The sequence below is a fragment of the Nuphar pumila genome, chromosome 10 (genome assembly GCF_984573655.1).
Source record: "Nuphar pumila chromosome 10, dmNupPumi1.hap1.1, whole genome shotgun sequence".
In the NCBI taxonomy this organism is placed as follows: domain Eukaryota; kingdom Viridiplantae; phylum Streptophyta; class Magnoliopsida; order Nymphaeales; family Nymphaeaceae; genus Nuphar; species Nuphar pumila.
In genome coordinates this window covers 79,152,282-79,171,225 of record NC_143258.1, presented here as the reverse complement: position 1 = coordinate 79,171,225, position 18,944 = coordinate 79,152,282, and the positions used below count along the sequence as shown (strand labels likewise).

General features: G+C 42.4%; 1 pseudogene; it reads right to left on the bottom strand.

Annotated features, from left to right (window-relative positions):
* Window positions 1–14,868: 14,868 nt before the first annotated feature.
* Window positions 14,869–17,271, bottom strand: LOC149826961 (subtilisin-like protease SBT1.8 pseudogene; annotated as a pseudogene).
* Window positions 17,272–18,944: the final 1,673 nt, after the last annotated feature.

The following is an 18,944-nucleotide window of genomic DNA, read 5'->3' as shown; positions in this document are numbered from 1 at the left end:
TTTGGGGATAAGAATCTTCAGAACTTGTCTTCCCAGCTGCTTGGTGAGAAAACATATTTTAAACCTGACTGAACATGCACGTACACACATGCGTCTTCATTTGATAAAAATCTAGAAGGGCATTGAATGTGTTCCTGTCGCTGGACAGCCAGTAAAGTCCTCCACAGATGTGTCTCATGTTTCACTTGTCTAACTTGCTCCCAAACCATCAACCATTTACTTCATAGTTTTGCTTTATATGCAACTAAGATTTGTTGATTTTATTAAATCTACAGCTGCTTTTGGATGAACCTTTGAGGTGAGAGGAGATTTCTCAGCGAGTTCAAATCATACTTCAATTCAGGAAATAACTTAGAATGTTGGAAGCCGAAGCAAGACACACAAGCCTTAAGATGCGTAGGGCACATGAAGTCATGGTGAAGTGTTTACCACCGCACGTTACTGATCAAGCCAACACACACCGCACGTTCCTACACGATGCATTTTCCACTCAGTAGAGCTCTGCATTGCACCTGCCCCATTCTGAAGGCTCAAACCGGGACAGAGGGAGTGTAAGGTTTTTAAATGAAAAACTTAGGAGAGGGTGTTACGGGTGCGGCGGGCAGCCAAAGTGAAGTGAGGTGATAGGGGGGTTTTGTGGGGTCTGATGGGATTATATATATATATATATATATATATATATATATATATATATATATATATATATGGGTTTAAGTGGACTCAACCCTTATTCATTTTAAATGAGATTTATTTGGCTTTGAATAGATTCATAAATTCATTTTATTTTAATGGGATTCATTTGGGTCTCCAATGGATCTAAAAACCCTATTTGCTTAATGAAATCTAATTAGATCTTCAAGTGAATCCAACATTCTCATGTTATTTAGTAGGATTTATTTGGGTCTCCAAACGGATCCAAGTCTCATTTTACTTAGTAAGATATTTTTGGGTCTCCAAATAGATACAAATTTCATTTACCTTGAATGAGATCCATTTGGATCTCAAAGAAATCCAAACCATTTTTACCTCGGTGAGATTTATTTGGGTCTTCAAATGAACCTGAAATCCTATTTACCTTTAGTAGATCCGTTTGGATTTCTAATAGATCCAAATCCCTAGTATGGTGAGACCAATTTGGGGCCTCAGATGGATCCAAACTCTTTCATATATGGTTCAAATCCCAATATGAGTCTAAATCTTACTTGAACCTGAGCCTAAATCATTCAAAGATCTAAATCTGGATAACTCAAGATTCAGTGGATCCTATATATTCATTCGGACTTACGTTTGTGTAGTTTGATTTTTCTTGGATCTTCACTGAGATCTAGATCCAAATACCTCATTAAAACCACATAAATTCTTTATTTTTTATGAAATCAATGATTAAGTAATTTAACTAAATGCTAAAATATTATTGATAATTACTTAATAATTTATCGATCGATAATGATTAATTATTTCAACAAATGTCAAAATTTTTTATTTTTATTTATTTTAAATCTAAAAAATTTATTGGTATTACACTTAACTTTTTTTTTAGTTAGAATTGAAAACCCCCTAGTTTTTTCATTTTTAGTTTCAAAACCAAAACAAAAACTTGCTATGCAAACTAGAATAATCAAATAATTTATCTTTCAGAATATGTTTCTCTTCAATCGTTCATCAGATCAAGGTGATCTTGGTGGCATTGGAAAGCTAACACCTTGATCTATCTCTATCATTTTTATTATTTTTTTTTGTATTTTTAGCGAAGGTTACTGAAAAATAGCGTGCAATAATCAGGATGTTATATCTTTGTCTATGCATCTCTTATTTTAGAAATGTTGTTAGGGTTTTATCTCAGTATCTGATCATTATTTTCTATCGAATCAGGTGTTGTTAAAAAAAAAATTTGTCTAGTTTTTTTGTTCTTTTTTGTAATTTTTGAAATCCTTCATTTTTTAAGTAAACAATCAGTGACAAATTTTGTCACGCATCTTGAATGCAATACTCAGGCACATATTTGAAAGGGAATTCACATATATGAAGAAAATTCACTCATGCTAAGGTTAAAATGATCATTTTAACATGACATTTGTGGTTTTGGATATTGGCGGATTTTTGAAAATTATAGTATTTTTCAAGAAGCGCATCATTTTAGTTGTACAGTTCGATGATGTTTCGAAAAGAATACCTACATGCTCATTTTTTTCACACAGTTTTCATAAAAAATTACTAAGCTAACATCCTTTTTGCTCCTTCCCATCTTGAACAAAACAAACAACCAATCATTATGGGAAAGTGCCAAGTTGGCACAAGTGGCCCCCAAATTTTTTTTTCACAACTATTTGTCTCGGACCGAGCCTTCAGAATGAGACAGTTGCAGTGCGGAACTCTACTGAGTGGAAAATGCATTGAGTGTAGGAACGCACGGTGTGCGTTGGCTTCGATGACGTGCGGTGATAGCACGACATGCGATAGACAACAATATCGTCATTAGTGCATTGTTGTATGGCGGCACAGATGTGAAACATTAATTGTTTGGTTAAGCAGTGCCAGTTGATCACAGAATATTGCATTTTGGGATTTTGTTAAGGACCTCTCGGCTTGCAGGTGCGTTCCATGCATAGCGTTTGGATGGACGGGGTGCGTGTAGGTTAGGGCTAATTGTTCTAGGGATCACCTTAGGTGATTTCAATTGAGTATTATGACTCAAGACTAGGCGAGTGAATGCCTAGGCTTCGGCGAATGAGTCTGGATGATGTTCTTTGCTATGGTGTTCATTCATCAACTATTTTTCGGACTAGAGGCCGCAAGGTCTTGTTCCTTCAGTGATAAGGTTTGGTTGTAGCATACGTATGGAGTCATAATACGCTCTATGACACGTAATGCTAAAGCAAGTTTGTGCCTTTTACAGAAGTGATAGTTGGTATGAGATGACTATGAACTAAGTGACATGGACCAGATGAAAATACGCTTAATTAACTTTCACTAGGCAGCTGCACACGAGGTAGTGTGCAGGGTCAATGAAATGATTCAGCACATGAAAAAGTGTTAGTGCACGGCCTTTGGCCATTAGGCTAACGAGACTAAGCAGTTTGGCGTCATCGCGAGTTTGCAAAAAAAAAATTATGCCCATGACAAAGCGATAGGAAGGCTTGCGGCGGTAAGGAAGGACTGCTGCACTGGCCTATGAAAAAGTAGGCCTGTGATACTTTCATACATCCTCTAACAGGACTTCTTAGAAATCAAGGCCCTTTCTGTCGAAGGCTGTCCCCTTGCATGAGAATGAAACAAACAACCCCCAAATAATCATTAAGAATACACAGTTTTCAACAGCAAAAAAAAATTCATTGGTTCTTTGACCTGATTCACATAGAACGCTGGACTTACCAGTCTTGACAGCATCACACTCCTTGCTGGATGCAACTTAATGTCAACCTTTTTCCTATTATTAAATTTAAGTGTTTTATTTATGATTAATTTCCCATATCAATGTATGTCAGTGTCTTCTAAATTCACTCTATACTGTTTTTAGTGTATGAAACATAGTTTTTCTGAATTCACCCTCATGATTGCTCCAATTGTTTGGAAAGACAATTTTTCACATCGCTGACATTCTGTTGGCCCCAATTCTATCAGGGAGTTCATGATAGTTAGTTCTACAGCGCTTATATAACAAAAGAGGGCATGTTTCTGGGAGAGATTCCACTAAGTGGGTGGTTGGAAACCAAAAAAAATCTTAGAAAATAAATTACACATAGAGTCCTCTGAAAGCTTTCGGATTTCTTGAAACGAGCACTTGCCAATCTGAATAAGCAAGAAAAAAAATAAAAAATTCCCACGAAAAGGTAATGGAAGATGTTAGAGGGAAATGGGAAAACCCTAACCCTTGTATTAGAAACCCTCATTTGAGATGATTAAGAGCGGACGGGTTACCATAGGATTAAGGTTTGAAGCAGCAAAAGAGAGAGAGACCCCATTTTTTTGGTTTCGAGGTAACAAGGTCATTTTGGATGACCAACTAACCATGGTGAATGCCTTGACCATGGTTACTTTGTTTTTTTTTTCTTCATTTTTTTTTTGGATTTATGAAACGGATAAACCGCCACCGACATTGGAGACCTAGTCATGTTGGACTTAACCAGGATGCACTTACGTAAAACTCCATGGGCGCATCCCTTGCCCCTGGGAAGACACTTCACTTTGGTTTGCACAAGGGGGTGATGCCCGCGAACCTCGGCCACTCGTCCTTAGCCCTCATCCGGCTATGCCAAACCCCTTTGGGTCACAATAATGTAGGGAAAAGGTCTATTTTTCTAATAAATAACCAATAAAGCAGAGTGTTCCAGACCATCATACTTTTCACCTTTTTGCTTTGATGTATATACCTCTTTGGCACTCGTGAGTGCCCCATAAGGCTTTACGGCTTAAGAACCCTATGTATTCGGACCTTCTCTTCCCTTCTTAATGTACTTTGCTTTCAAGTAAATTTTTTGCATCCTTGTCTCTTTGCTCTCTTTGTGTTTGTGCATAATACGCGTACTCTTACTTTCGCTCATGTGTGTGTTGTGCGTTGTTTGTGCGCTAAAAAGGCCTGCCTTCAGTGTTTGTGATTGCTCGAAGCTACGTCGCGGGGGTCTTCGCTTCTAAGTTCGTGACAAGTTGGTACCAGAGCCTTGTCGACATTGGGAGTGACAATGGAGCCAAAGAAGAATGTCATGACTTCTTCAGGCAGTATGGTTCCTGCTGAAGATTATTTCATGGTCGGTGATCGAGTGTCGACCATCTTGCACGATATTGCAGAGCTGACTGGGACACTGACCAATATGAAGAAGTTGGTTAATGGGACTTGTATGACTTTTAAGAATCTCAACGCTGAGATCAAAACAACAGTAGATGGTGTGGAAGACTCGGTAGAAAGTCTTGCCACTAAACTTAACTACTCGGTGGAGGACTTTTTCACCAGATTTGATGATTTTTTGGGTCGGTTCAACATCATGGCTGCTGAATTGGATGTCGTGCGACGAAACAATGAACAATTGGAGTGATAGCTAAGGACTGCCCCAGTTGGCGGCGGCGTTGCGACATACGTGGATAGACCACGTTACAGGCTACCTGAGCCTGCAAAGTATAAAGGAACGCGTGACTCAAAGGATCTCAAATTTTTTATCTACAACCAATTTTTAAAAGCTGCGAGAATAGAGGATGACGCAGATAGGTTGCAGACCACAACAATGTACTTTGCGAATGAAGCGACTCTTTGGTGGAGACGTCGTCTGTGTGATGTTCGATGGGGTTTGGTTGCCATAGTCTCGTGGGAGAACCTCCCAAAAAAATTGTGAGACTACTTTCTAACTAAAAATTAAGAGAAAATGGCTCACAAAAGGTTGTTGGCATTAAAACAGTCAGGGTCAGTGCATGACTATGTCAAGGCATTCTCTTCGATAATGCTCGAAGTTGAGAGAACGGATGATCAAGATCAGTTGTTCTATTTTGGCAACGGGTTGCAAGGATGGGCAAACCAAGAACTCATTCGGCGTGACCCTGCAAGACTAGTTGAGGTGCTTGTGGTTGCAGAAAAACTTGTCAATCTTGACAAGAATGACCCTGCATTTCAAGGCAAACAACAGGAAAATGATCATAACAATCGAAGGGACAACTGAAGGAATGACCAAGGACAAAATGTTGACCAAGGGAACCAACAAAATCATGGCCGACAGGATGGCAAAAAAAAAATCAAAATTGAAATAACTTTCAGGGCAACAATTATCGTCGTCGTGACTACCGTATCTGCCACAGGGACCATTGGCAAGATACATGCCCAACAGAAATCGCAGTCAAGGGAATGAAGATAACTGTGCACTCTGAGCTATGAATGTCGTTCAGGGTGAGGAAGATGATCAACCTGCAGAGGCACCAATAGTTGGCGCAATGCAAATGATGAATGCAATGAAGGTGGAAGTTGTTGCAGAACCGAGCATATGTAAAGAAATAATGTATTTGGAGCTTCTGCTCAACGAAAGACTCACCAAGGCATTGGTAGACACATGGGACACACATAATTTTATTTCGTGTGAAGAAGCAAAATAGTTGGGATTACAGTGGGAACGAAAGGAGAGCCGCATGAAAGCGGTTAATTCGGAGGCCAAGGCCATCTACGGTGTTGCCCATGATACACCAGTGCGAATCCACAACTGGTCAGGGAGGATCACATTATCAGTCGCACCTATGGATGACTTTAAGTTCATCCTCGGGATAAAATTTCTAAGAAGCAACAAGGCAGTGCCGATGTCCCATCTCAACATTGTCAGCTTTGAGAGTGAGGATCAGCCCTGCATGGTTACTGCGATATCAGGAAAGCCTTGTGAGTGCTTGGTGTTTACACTCTAGTTGAAGAGAGGCATAAAAAGCGGTGACGAGACATTCCTTGTCACAATCTGTGCTACAGACGAGGTAGAAGAAGTCGCGGGTGTCCCAGAGGCCTTAGCACCAGTATTGAAGGAGTTTGACGATGTTATGCCCACCGAGATACACTACAAGAAAGTTGTCAATTAGCGACGGATTTTTTCCGTCGCAACGTTGCGGCGGATTAGCGAGAGAAACTAATCCGTCGCTAAGTCGCAACACACGCGATGATTAGCAATGGATTTGCCGACAAAAGTTTTTCTGTCGCTATGTAGCGACGACGTTAGCGACTAAAATCTTCCGTCGCTAACTGGTCATGTAAATTTACAATGGTATTGTGACAGAATTAGGCCGTTGCCAAATCAGTCGCTAATTTTTTCGTAAATCCCTAATCAGAGCCCTTTTTTCTCTTTTCTGTTTCCTCTCTCCCGCTCGACGCACTCCTCCGTCGCCCGACGCACTCCCCAGCCCGCCGCCCGCCATCCGTCGCTCCTCAGTCCGCCGCCCGGCACGTCGCCCCCCGTCCGTCGCCTCCCGGTCCGTCGCCCCCCGCCAGGCGTCTCCCAGGTAAATCCCTCTTTTTTTTTTTCTGGCAGGGGGGCGCCTGCCCCTTTTATTTTTTTCGGCAGGGGGTGACCCCTTGCCTTGTTTGTTTTTTTCGGCAGGGGGGGCGACCCCCTGCCGCGTTTTGTTTGTGCCGGCAGTGGGGCGACCCCTTTCCTCGTTGTTTTATTCGGGTAGGGGGTCACACCCCTGCTTTTTCGGCAGGGGGTTGCCCCCCTGCCACTTTTTTTTTTCGGCAGGGAGGGGGGGGGCGACCCCTCTGCCTCGTTGTTTTATTCGGGCAGGGGGTCGCCCCCCTGCTTTTCCGGCAGGGGGTCACCCCACCTGCCTCGTTTATTTTTTTCGGCAGGGGGGTGACCCTCTGCCGCGTTTTGTTTTTTCCGACAGGGGGGCGACCCCCCTGCCTCGTTTTATTCTCTACGGTTTGATGCTCAGTATCTGTTCCTTTTTTTTTATTACAATTCCATATGCTTCTCTGCAATGGTAAGCCAAATGTAGCATCTCATTTAGCACTCTTTTTTCTTATTTTCTGAGTTCTCGTTTGCTGATGTATGGTGTTCACTTCAATCGCCTCATTCTGCTCATTTCCATTTTGTTGGCATTAGTATCATCAGCCATGTTATTTCCATTTGGATATCTTCAGCCATGATCGCACAATTATATGATTTAGCTTTCTGCATCTAGATATTGCATCGTATTCCTATGCCTATTCATTTTCATTTTATGTTAGTATTGTCTCTGCATTATATTTTGCCCCTTTATTTCTTCTTTTAGTCACGTCCTTGTTTCTGTGTACTGACTGTTATGGTTCATATACCTGCATTTTCATTCAGATTCGTATTTCGTCGCATCATTCCTCCTCTCTCATCTGCATCTTCCATTTTTATTACATACGCATTGCATCACTGCATCTAGTGTTCTGATTTCCAGGTAAGCCCATTAATTTTCTATGCTCATGTTTCATTACATTCTCTGTATGCAATGTATGGTGTTTAGTTTATCAATACCTACATAATATTTTGCTTTCTAGCAGTAGTTTCATTTCATCATCTTGCATGCGATAGATCCCTGTGGCAGATTTGACGCCATTCACTTATTTCTCCGTGGATGTTAACATATAAAGGCTACTATCTTATTAATCAAACGCCCTCATCATTATAAGCTTGAGCCAAAATGCCTTATGTATTGGTCAGGTAATAGATCCATACCCTTTTAGATTCCCTTCCCCACACTAAACTGATTCTGGTGTTAACCAGAACAAAGAAATCCGACATCATATTGCCTTTTTTGGTGACCCACTTGCTACCTCAACAGACTAGAAAGGTAGGTGCCATGAGAATTGAATGCCTTGTTCATGTTTCTAATTTGCGGTAAAATTAGGATTTGTTGAGCTAAGATTGGATGTCTTGGCTATAGTTTCTGATTTATCCTGATTGGCTGAGCATCACTTTTGCTAATCTTTGGCACTAATAGGCTACCTATAGTCATCTCTTCATAGTAATATCTTGTCACCACCATTCACTTGCGTTCTTGCATACAACATTAGTGTGTCATTAGCTATTACGTTTAGGCTTCACCTTCCCTGCACTACATAGTTTTACAATAATGATGCATCTGCATAGCCACTGTAGTGCTCCCCCATTTTGCATTTTGCATAGCATCTTGTTTGACATTTTACCTCGTATCATTGGATCCCCTGTATATTACATTATATTTATGTTTCCATGAGCACATATAACATACATTCTAGTTCCAAAATAGTCCATTAGCTTTCCTTTTTCATATTATGTGCTTTGCCTTATGCTTAACCCTGTTTTGCATAAAAGATATAATGTATCAAGTTTTCTTTCTAGATTAGGATTTTGTCATTTTAAATCTAAAATTTCAATAATGTAATAGTTAGATCTAATGAGAATTTTTTACATTTCAGTCCTAGAATAGAATGCATGAGCATGTATATTTTTTTAGAAATGCTTGTTTCATACAATTTTTCTTCTTTATTCCAAAAATTTCACGAATGAAAACACGAATGACACGCGCACTATTCTAATAAAAGGTGATTAAATCCTAAGTTGACGATTTGCATCAATCGCCATAGTCAAGGTGTGAACAAAACTTAAGATTTTCATCTTTTATGGAATAACACTAGATCCACAATGGATCTCTTTTAAAAAATCATCATATTTTCCAAATATTTTCTCACTTTATCAGAGTTTAACTTAAAATTAACTCAAAACATATATCAATGGCCATAGTCAGGATATATTAAGAGTTAATTTCATTTTAAACCCTATAAAGGCACCAAAATATGTTTTATTCTTCACTTGAATTTAAATACGATTATTATATAATATATTTTATGACCATAGTTAGAAATGTATTAGATCTTCAATCTTATTTCAATTTATTTAAAGAATGAAATACGCTTTTCAAAATCCAATTTTAAATTCTTTTAATTCATTCATCATCTAGGATAGAATTACATCATATTTTCAAAATTCTTTTTCAAAATCCAAGTGATTTTTTAGAATATTTTCAAATATCTTCTTCATTTCTCAAATCAATCTTCAATTTTTATTTCAATTCATCTTTCTATCTCATTTCGAAATTCAAAATTCAATTTCAAGGTCCCATTTGACTTTGAAAATTCAAATTCACTCCTATATTCCAAATTCAATCCAAACTCAACTTCAAAGTTCAATTTAACTTTGAAAAAATTCAAATTCATTTTCATTTTCAATTTCAAATTCAATTTAGCATTTCAGATCAAGTTTCAAAGTTCAATTTAACTTTGAAATTCCTGATTCATCTTCTGATTTCAAAACTCAAGCTTCAAATCAAGTTTATCTTTTATTTTTCAAAATCTTCAAAGTTCTATCTAAAGATTGAGTCTTGATTCTCAATTCAAAATCAAGGTTTTGAGATTGAATCTGAATGTATTGCAATACTTGATTTGAATTATTTGAATATATTGAAATGTATTGCATTGATGTGAATGATTTGAAACAATTTAAATGTATTGCATGACATTTTTTATTTGTTAGAATATGGTTCGTGGAGCTTACAGTGGTCATTCATCCAGTAGTAGTCAGACTCAACCTTCATCTTCACGGGATCTTTTGATAGGTATATCATTTAACTAATTGGATGTTTGATTAGTTGAAATGCGCATTCTGAGAATTTCTAACATATTTTTTTACAGATGATGTTTCGCCTGTACATGACCCACCTACACTAGTTGATCATACAAGTCAGGAGCCAATACAAGATGCAAAGTTTCTCAGAGTGGCACAAGAAGACTCATTCAAATAGTGTATATCGATAATCGACCATAAGTATTTCGTTTTCACTTATTGCATATCTTATAAATATTGTATATTGATATTTACTGTGTACCAATTCATGTGCAACACGAGGTTTGAGCCATAAGAAGTAGTACATGATATTAGAAATTCACTACTTCAACATCTATCAGGACCGGTCGCTCAATGGAAAGAGTATCCAAAAGAGATGATAGACAGATTGTGGTCCTCATTCACGGTATATAGTTGTTTGTCATAGTTAATGTGTTTCATATTTAATTTTTTGTTATAGCCATGTCTACTAACTTTCTGAAAATATATATAAGCTTTGAGTCACTTCGTGACTACAATGGAGGAAAATGATGCAAGGAAGGTGTAGCAAAAGGTGACTGCCAATCGATTTGCAGACATGCTACACAATATGAAGACTGCAGCAAAAAAAACATCTAGCGGAATAGATGATCCACTACAGTGGAATCGCCATGTCCCTATTACTGTCAGGAGAGATTATTGGGAGAGAATGTATAATAAGTGGGCGGGGGATGCATTTCGAAACCGCTCAACGAAGGCTGCACAAAATCGAGCGAAAATGCCTGAAGCCCATCTACACACAGGTGGATCTAGGACTTTTGGGAGCCACCTTAAGAAAATGGTAACTCATCAATATATATTATCATTTTTATAAGTATTGTTGCAAACCTGTTAACTAAATCTTTTATCATTTCACTTTGCAGGAAGCAGAAAAAAGAGACATTGTGTCATACAAGGATGTGTTTGTTGAAACACATAAACGTAAGACCACAAGAGAGTTCGTATCAGAGAAGGCAAGAACGACAATGATATGCATTTATTGTATCAATAATCATTGTAATATACAAGTTATCATAAACATTATAATTCTTAATTATTAATGCATATTGTAAACATTATTTTGTAGGAGGCATATGAGCAACACATGGTAGAGCGATATGGCGATGACTCTACTAAGTTGTTTAGCGACGGATTAGCGACAGATTAGCGACGAATTAGCGACAGATTAACGACGGATTTTGGTCCTCGCTAATCCATAGGTTTCTTGTAGTGATGTCGAAAAAGCTACCTACGGGGTGTGAGGTAGACCATCAAATTGAATTGGTACAGAATGCACGACCACCCGCAATGACTCCTTATCGCATGGCAATTCCTGGGCTGTAGAAATTAAGCAAACTCCAAAGCTTCCTTTGGAGCGCCTGTATTGTTTCAAGCGAAGCACGATGGGTCGAAGCGGTTGTGCGTCGACTATAGGGCACTGAACAAAATGATGATGAAGAACAAGTATCCACTTTTCTTGATCACGAACTTGTTTGATCAGCTTGGAAAGGTGAATGTCTTCTCTAAGTTGGATTTGAGATCTGGCTATTGGCAAGTTAGAGTTGTAGAAGGGGATGAGCCAAAAACTACCTGTGTAACGTGATATGGGGCGTTCGAATTCCTTGTCATGCCCTTTGGCTTGATGAACGCGCCTGCTACCTTTTCGACCTTAATGAATAAGATCTTCTACCTGCACCTTGACAAGTTTATCGTCGTGTACCTAGACGACATAATGGTGTATAGCGACTCGATGGAGCAGTATGTTCAACACCTTCATATTGTGTTTTACACTTTGAAGGACCATGAGCTATATGTCAAGCGGGAAAAATGCCTATTTGGCCAGAAGAAAGTCCAATTTCTGGGGCATATTGTGGGAGGAGACACTCTTAAAAAGGACCATAAGAAGATTGAAGTTATTTAAGCATGGGAGCCGCCCTCTAAGGTTCTTGAGTTGCACTCCTTCTTGGGGCTTGCAAATTATTATCGACGCTTCATTAAGGGATACTCTTAGATTGCTACTACACTCACAAATCTGTTGAAGAAAGACAAATCATGGCTATGGTCTGATATCTGCCAAAAGGCTATTGATGGGTTGAAGCATGCCCTTACAGAGGAACCAATGCTGAAGTTGCTTGACTGTCAGCAATCGTTTGAAGTGCAGATCGACACGTCTGACTTTGCTATTGGAGGGGTGTTACTCCAAGAAAGACATCCTATTGCATTTGAAAGCAGGAAGTTGAATGACGATGAGCGTTGATACACTGTGCACGAGTGCGAGATGTTGGCGATCGTGTACTGTCTTCGCACATGGAGACACTACCTTTTGAGGTCATAATTCATTGTACGCACTAACAACATTGCAATAAGCTACTTCCAAGCTCAGAAGAAGTTGAGTCCAAGGCATGCACGTTGGCAGGATTTCTTGGCAGAATTTGATATGGTCCTCGAGTATAAGCCAGGCAGAACCAATGTTGTGGTCGACGCCTTGAGTCATAAGGCGAAACTCACAGTTTTGCTCGCCTGGGACGACAGTGTGAGCCAACCAACAAGCGATCTTCTTGAACAAGTGCGAGAAGCTTCAAAAAGTGTCACGATGGCTCAACAATTGATCACATTGGTGAATGAAGGAAAAAGACAGAGATTCTGGCTAGAGGATGATTTGCTCCGTGCTATGGACGACCGTCTATACATTCTGTGACAGGATACCTTAAGGAGACGTATGATGCACGAGTGCCACGATACTACCTGGGTGGGTCACCTAGGGCAACAAAGGACCTTAGCATTGTTGGAACATGCATTCTACTGGTCGTAGATGCACGATGACATAGATGCTTATGTGCGGACTTGCTTGATTTGCCAACAAGACAAGCCCATCAATCAGAGACCTGGTGGACTACTGGAGCCCCTACATGTGCCAAGTCGTTCGTAGGAGTGCATAACCATGGATTTCATTGTGAGCTTGCCGAAAGCACAAGGTTGTTCAATTTATGTGGTTGTGGATAGGTTCTCAAAGTATGATATCTTCGTGCCTATCCCTCCCACCTGCTCACCTGCAGATACTGTAAAGTTATTCGTGCGGAATGTAATCAAGCATTGGAGAATTTCAGAGAGCATCGTCAGCGATCATGATGCACGCTTCACTAGCAAGTTTTGGCGAGAAGTGTTCACTTAATGGTGTCAAACTTGCATTTCAGCACAAGTTTTCACCCCCAAACCGATGAATAGACAGAGAGAATAAATGGTATGCTGAAGGAATACCTGCGACACTTTGTCAATGCCAACCAAAGGGATTTGGTTGATTTATTTGATGCAGCTCAATTCTGTTATAACCTTCAAAAGAGCGATCCATCCAGACATAGTCCATTTGAAGTCGCAACCGGACAACAACCGCAGACTCCGCACTCCCTTGCTGCACGAGGACGTGACAAAGCACCTTATGCATACCAGTTCGTTAGGAACTGGCAAGATCAGACAGAGTTGGCGGAGGCATATCTAAACAAGGCGACCAAGCACATGAAAAAATGGGCAGATGAGAAGCGTCGTCTAGCAGAATTTCGTGTTGAAGACAAGATGTTGGCTAAGCTCTTTTCCGACCGCACAACTATCTTTCGGGGCCACCACCGAGGCCTTATCCGTAAGTATGATGGTCCCTTCACCATTATCAAACGTGTGAGAAACTTGGCATACTGGTTGGACTTGCCAGCAAACTTTCAAGTGCATCTGGTATTCCACATATGTAACCTGAAGCCATTACATGAAGATGAAGGAGACCCTCAATGGAGCATGCCCCAACGTGCTCTGATCCCACAATAAGCACCCTCAACAGTCAGTGTACCGGGCAGAGAACCAGAAGTCATCCTCAATCATTCCAACAACTATCTATGAGAAGTCAAAATGTACTTAGTGCATTGCCAGAATGTGAAGCCACCTGGGAGAAGGCTAACAATATGTTTCAACATCGACAACTTGTAGAAAATTATCATGAACAATTGACGTCGAGGACGGTGCTAACTTAGGCGGAGGAGCGTGTTCCAGACTGCCATGCTTTTCACCTTTTTGCTTTGATGTATATACCTCTTTGGCACTCTTGAGTGCCCTACGAGGCCTTATGACTTAAGAACTCCGTGTATTCGGACCCTCTCTTTTTCACTTGATTTACTTTGCTTTCAAGTATCTATAAAGAAACTTTTTGCATCCTTGTCTCTTTGCTCTTTTTGTTTTTGTGCATGAGCGTACTCTTGTTTCTGTTCGTACGCGTGTGTCGTGTGTTGCTTGTGCCCTAAAAAGGCTTCCTTTGGTGTTTGTGATTGCCCAAAAGTACGTCGCGGGGGTCTTCGCTAATTCTAAGCTCGCAGAGACTATTTCGTAAAAACCTTAAATTTTATTACGGTTGTTTGGACTACACAACGGAACAACAACAATGTGATTGAAACTGCGTGGACCGTTCGGTTTGCCATTAGAAGAGTCCAGTTGTGGATCCATCTTTCAAACACATCGGCCTTTCCTTGCTTTTGGCTCTGTCTCCTCCGAATTATGGCGGACAAATTGTGCAGTGCACAAAGCGTGCGCTTCATCACATGCATACACAGACACTATTTACTTTCGGCTAGGAACGGGAGAGCACCTACGTGCACGACCAACACTTTCGTGCAGTTGGCTGCTGCTGCTACTACTATTACCACATACTGCTACTACGACTGCTACATCTACGTATTGGCCACACACACACACACACTCTCCAATTGGGCATGCATCATCTCTGGACTTACTGCCACATCACTGCCACGGGGCTCCTTACTACGTACGAGGCGAGTCCTCCCTCCGGCGTGTTGATGCTGGACCAGGTAATAGACCCAAACTCTTGGCGACTGCTAGGCGTCCCAAGTTGGATGGCTTGGATGGTGACATTGAAGGTGGCCTTCTCTTTAGCTTGCACAAAGTTGAGGTGGGTTGGGCTGACCCGGATCTTGGCGTGTGGGGGGCTGCTGACTGTCACCGTGTAGGACCACGGACCTTTGCCTTTACCGACGTTGGTCACTGTCCGCTGCGTAGCCACCAACATGGTTGCTGTTCCCCTACCGCGACCCTTGCTGTTGACACTGAACACGACGGATATGGAGGGGTAGTTGAGATCGGTTGGAGAGGAGAAGGAGTCGAGGGTGGAGCAATCGGCCGACGAGCTTCCGACCAAGAGCGCCACCTGTTGGACCGTGTACTTGATGGAGCAGAGGAACTTGGCGTAGTCGGCGATGCCGGCGTCGTAGACGAGGCCAGGATCAACCGCCTTGTTAGGTGCGATGTGGCCTGCACCCAGCGCGAAAGGCGTGGCGATGCTCTCGTCCAACATGTCCTTTATGGGTTCGTAGGGATTGTTGTCGGCCGTCGTGAACGCGGTGGTCATGAGCGCGGACTTGATGGCCGACACGCTCCAGTCCGGATGGATGGCTCTGATCAACGCCGCAAGCCCGCTGACGTGAGGGCAGGACATGGAGGTGCCAGAGATGATGTTGAAATCCCCTCGTCTCGAATCGTCCTCGCCAGAGAAGCCCACAGCGCGAGACCACGAGGCCAGGACGTTGACCCCGGGAGCCACCACGTCGGGCTTCAGGATGTGAGGGGCTTCAGGGTTGGGACCCCTCGACGAGAAAGCCGCGACGGAGGGAGCCGTTTCCGACTGATCCCCGATGAGGGTCGTGCCCGACACCTCGACGTACGCGGTCGGGCTCCTGGCCGCGCCCAAGTAGGCCCTCACTGTTGCGGCTGCTTTGGCTCCCACGAGCAAGGCCGGCAACACGTGAGCATCCGCGATGAGCTCTTCCCCGTTGCTTGGTTGGTTCAGCAGTATCATCGCCGCACCACCGGCTTCTTTCACGGCGATGCCCTTCTGCACGCGCCCCGTCATTCCCCGCTGGCACACCACCACCTTCCCCTTCACCAGCTTGGGGTCGAGGTCGCCTCTGTTGCAGAGCCCAGCTGCCTCGCTTGCCCCAAACACCAAAGGCAGCATCATGGTGGAAGTGACTTGGCGGTTCTTATTCTTCCTGCTGCTGCTTGTGGATGTGGTGTCTGCTGCTAGCATTTGGTGGTAGAGGGAGGTACCATGCAGGACCGTTCCGTCTCCTAAAAGTGCCTTTGCTGGGAAGCCGCGATCGATGGTGCTGGCGCCCACGGTGGCGATCCATGGAGCCGTGTTGGCGACGGTCGAGGGGCCGGGCCCGTCGTTTCCCGCCGAGCACGACACGAACACGCCCTTGGCCATCGCCATGAACGCCCCCTTAGCGACAGGGTCCATGTAGAACGGCAGAACGCTGCTGCTCCCGATGGACAGAGATAGCACGTCCACTCCATCAGCGATGGCCGTATCGATGGCCTTGAGGATATCGGTGCCGTAACAGCCGCGGGACCAACACACCTTGTACACGGCGATATGAGCACGGGTGGCCAGCCCCTGGGCATCGCCTCTCGCGTAGCCAAGGAAGGATGCGCCAGAGACGAGGGCGCCTCCAGCCGTGGAAGCCGTATGGGTCCCATGCCCAGCGTTGTCTCTTGGGGAAGGGGCGTCCGCGGCGGCAGTCATCGGCTTCAGTGTGCGGCCCCTCGCTGCAGCAGCATCAGCTGCTGCTGCAGCCTTGTACCCGGAGTTGAAGAATCTTGCACCGATCAGCTTCTTGTTGCAACTCGATGAATTGAAATCCGGGGCCGTCTTACACTGGCCTTGCCATTTGGCTGGCACCGGACCCAATCCCACGTCGTCGAAGCTGGCGCTCTCCGGCCAAACGCCCGAGTCCAACACTCCTATGATGATTCCGTCCCCAAAGCGGGAGTCACGCCAGACGCCTTCCCTGGGATCCAGACCCATGAATTTGGGAGTGTACGTAGTGTGCAGTTGGTAGATGGAGTCCTCGAAAGCTCCCAGGCACCCTTCAGCCCCAAGCACGTCGGCCACCTCTTCTTTGGTAAGGCGTGCAGCGAATCCGTGAGAGGCGTGCGAGTAAGTGTACAGAAAACGGCCGGCGTCCTTGCCATCCGTGGCCTCTTGGAGCACCGATGAGTACCAATGCTCGTGAGCCAAGAAATGGTGCGGTTTGGAAGAAGGGTCCATGTACACTACGTAGGTCTTCTTCATCTGGGACGATCCGCATGAGGCGACAAAGTAGAAGGAAAACATGGCTGCGAGGAACACTAGGAACGAGGAGGCCACGGCCATCGAGAGAGAGAAGGAATGGGCGAAAGAGCTCCTCCTTGCCTGGGCCTTGGCTACATGATCGTCACTACTACAAGGGGTATTTATAGACGAACAACCATGCATTTGCCCTTCTTACTGTACTGGCGTCGTCTTTATGAGCGCTGCTCCCTGGGGTGGGGGCGGAACGGCTCGTGACGAATGCTTCGCCATCTGAAAAGAGGAAAAAGACAATGAAAGGAAGCCGTCGATACCTCAGTCGGTGGAGTAACGAGTATTGTTACAGGCGGCAAGACTTATCTTCAAGCCGGCGAACCCCGAACCCTTGACCTCACTCTGGCTACCCACCCGGGCACCCAAACAAATAAGTTACGCTCAACATTAAAAAAAAGGACGCCACCATCTGTTGGTTTGCGAATTTATGGCTTTAATTGCATGGTTATCCAAATCCAGAGAGGCGTTTGACAGCTTAAGTGGGCGACAAATTTGAAGGAAAACGTTCGCTACTTGATGAAAGATGACGTTCTCGTGGGAGTAGAAGCCTAGGAAAACTTTCATCACAAAATGTCGATTTCTGAAATATAGCCTTAATGGCTGGTATAATCCATCAACTAACTGAAAATCATTTTTGGACATATCTCTCTCTCCTTCCGTTTACAATCATAAGTGGCTAAAAATATTAGAGACGTCATCTTTCACTAAAGGATAATGAATTTTTTTTGAAGGCCATTGAGACAAAAATTATTGATTTAAACGAGATTTCATCTCAGGCCGTTTGGATAAGAAACTTAATTATAAGTCTTGACATTGTGTACTCTATTAAGAGACCACTAAAGATCTTATATGATAATGAAGCTGTCGTGTCATTCTCGAATAACAATAAGAGTTTCACCTCATGTTGACACATGGAGTTAAAGTATTTTGTTAAACAAAAGACTGAGAATCATTTTATGTGTATTGATACAATCAGTATGAAGGAGATGACTGTAATGATGATGCATTTATTTGATTCTTTCTGATGTATGATAATACATCATGGTTATATGTGATCATATTTATGAAACTAAATTGATTCTCTTTATTTTTTTTATTATTAATTTTGTGTAAAATATATTTCATTTATGAAGAAAAAATAGCAAAATAACAATATTAAAAGGACCAATAGAATGTGTTAGAGACCAACCTATTCATAAATGTATTCTTAACATGCTAAACAATAAAAATGAATAATATTGTAGTATATAGAGATGTTCATCTCCATAACTCTTAACATTCATTCTGGTGATATAGGATAACATCTAAACCCACATAAAAATTAAATCAAGATAACGATATAGAACCTCATTGAAGTGCTTTTTCATGTCAATGAGTCAAGTGAAAGAATGTTAAATTTTGGATTGGATCAGATCCAACCTAGATGTATCTCATATTGACATGGGCACATCAAGAGACATATATGGGTGCAGTTCATGGGTTTTGGGGTTACAAGACAGTTAAGTCTCATAACTGTCAATTCATGCCCATTAGAGACCTCTATTATGAACCCATTATGGATCTCCACCAAATCTTCTTATAAATAGGAGACTAGTAGCGGTGTGATGAGTGTCATATACATGTGTAATTTCTTTCTATGGGTTCAAGGGTCCTTGATGTGGACT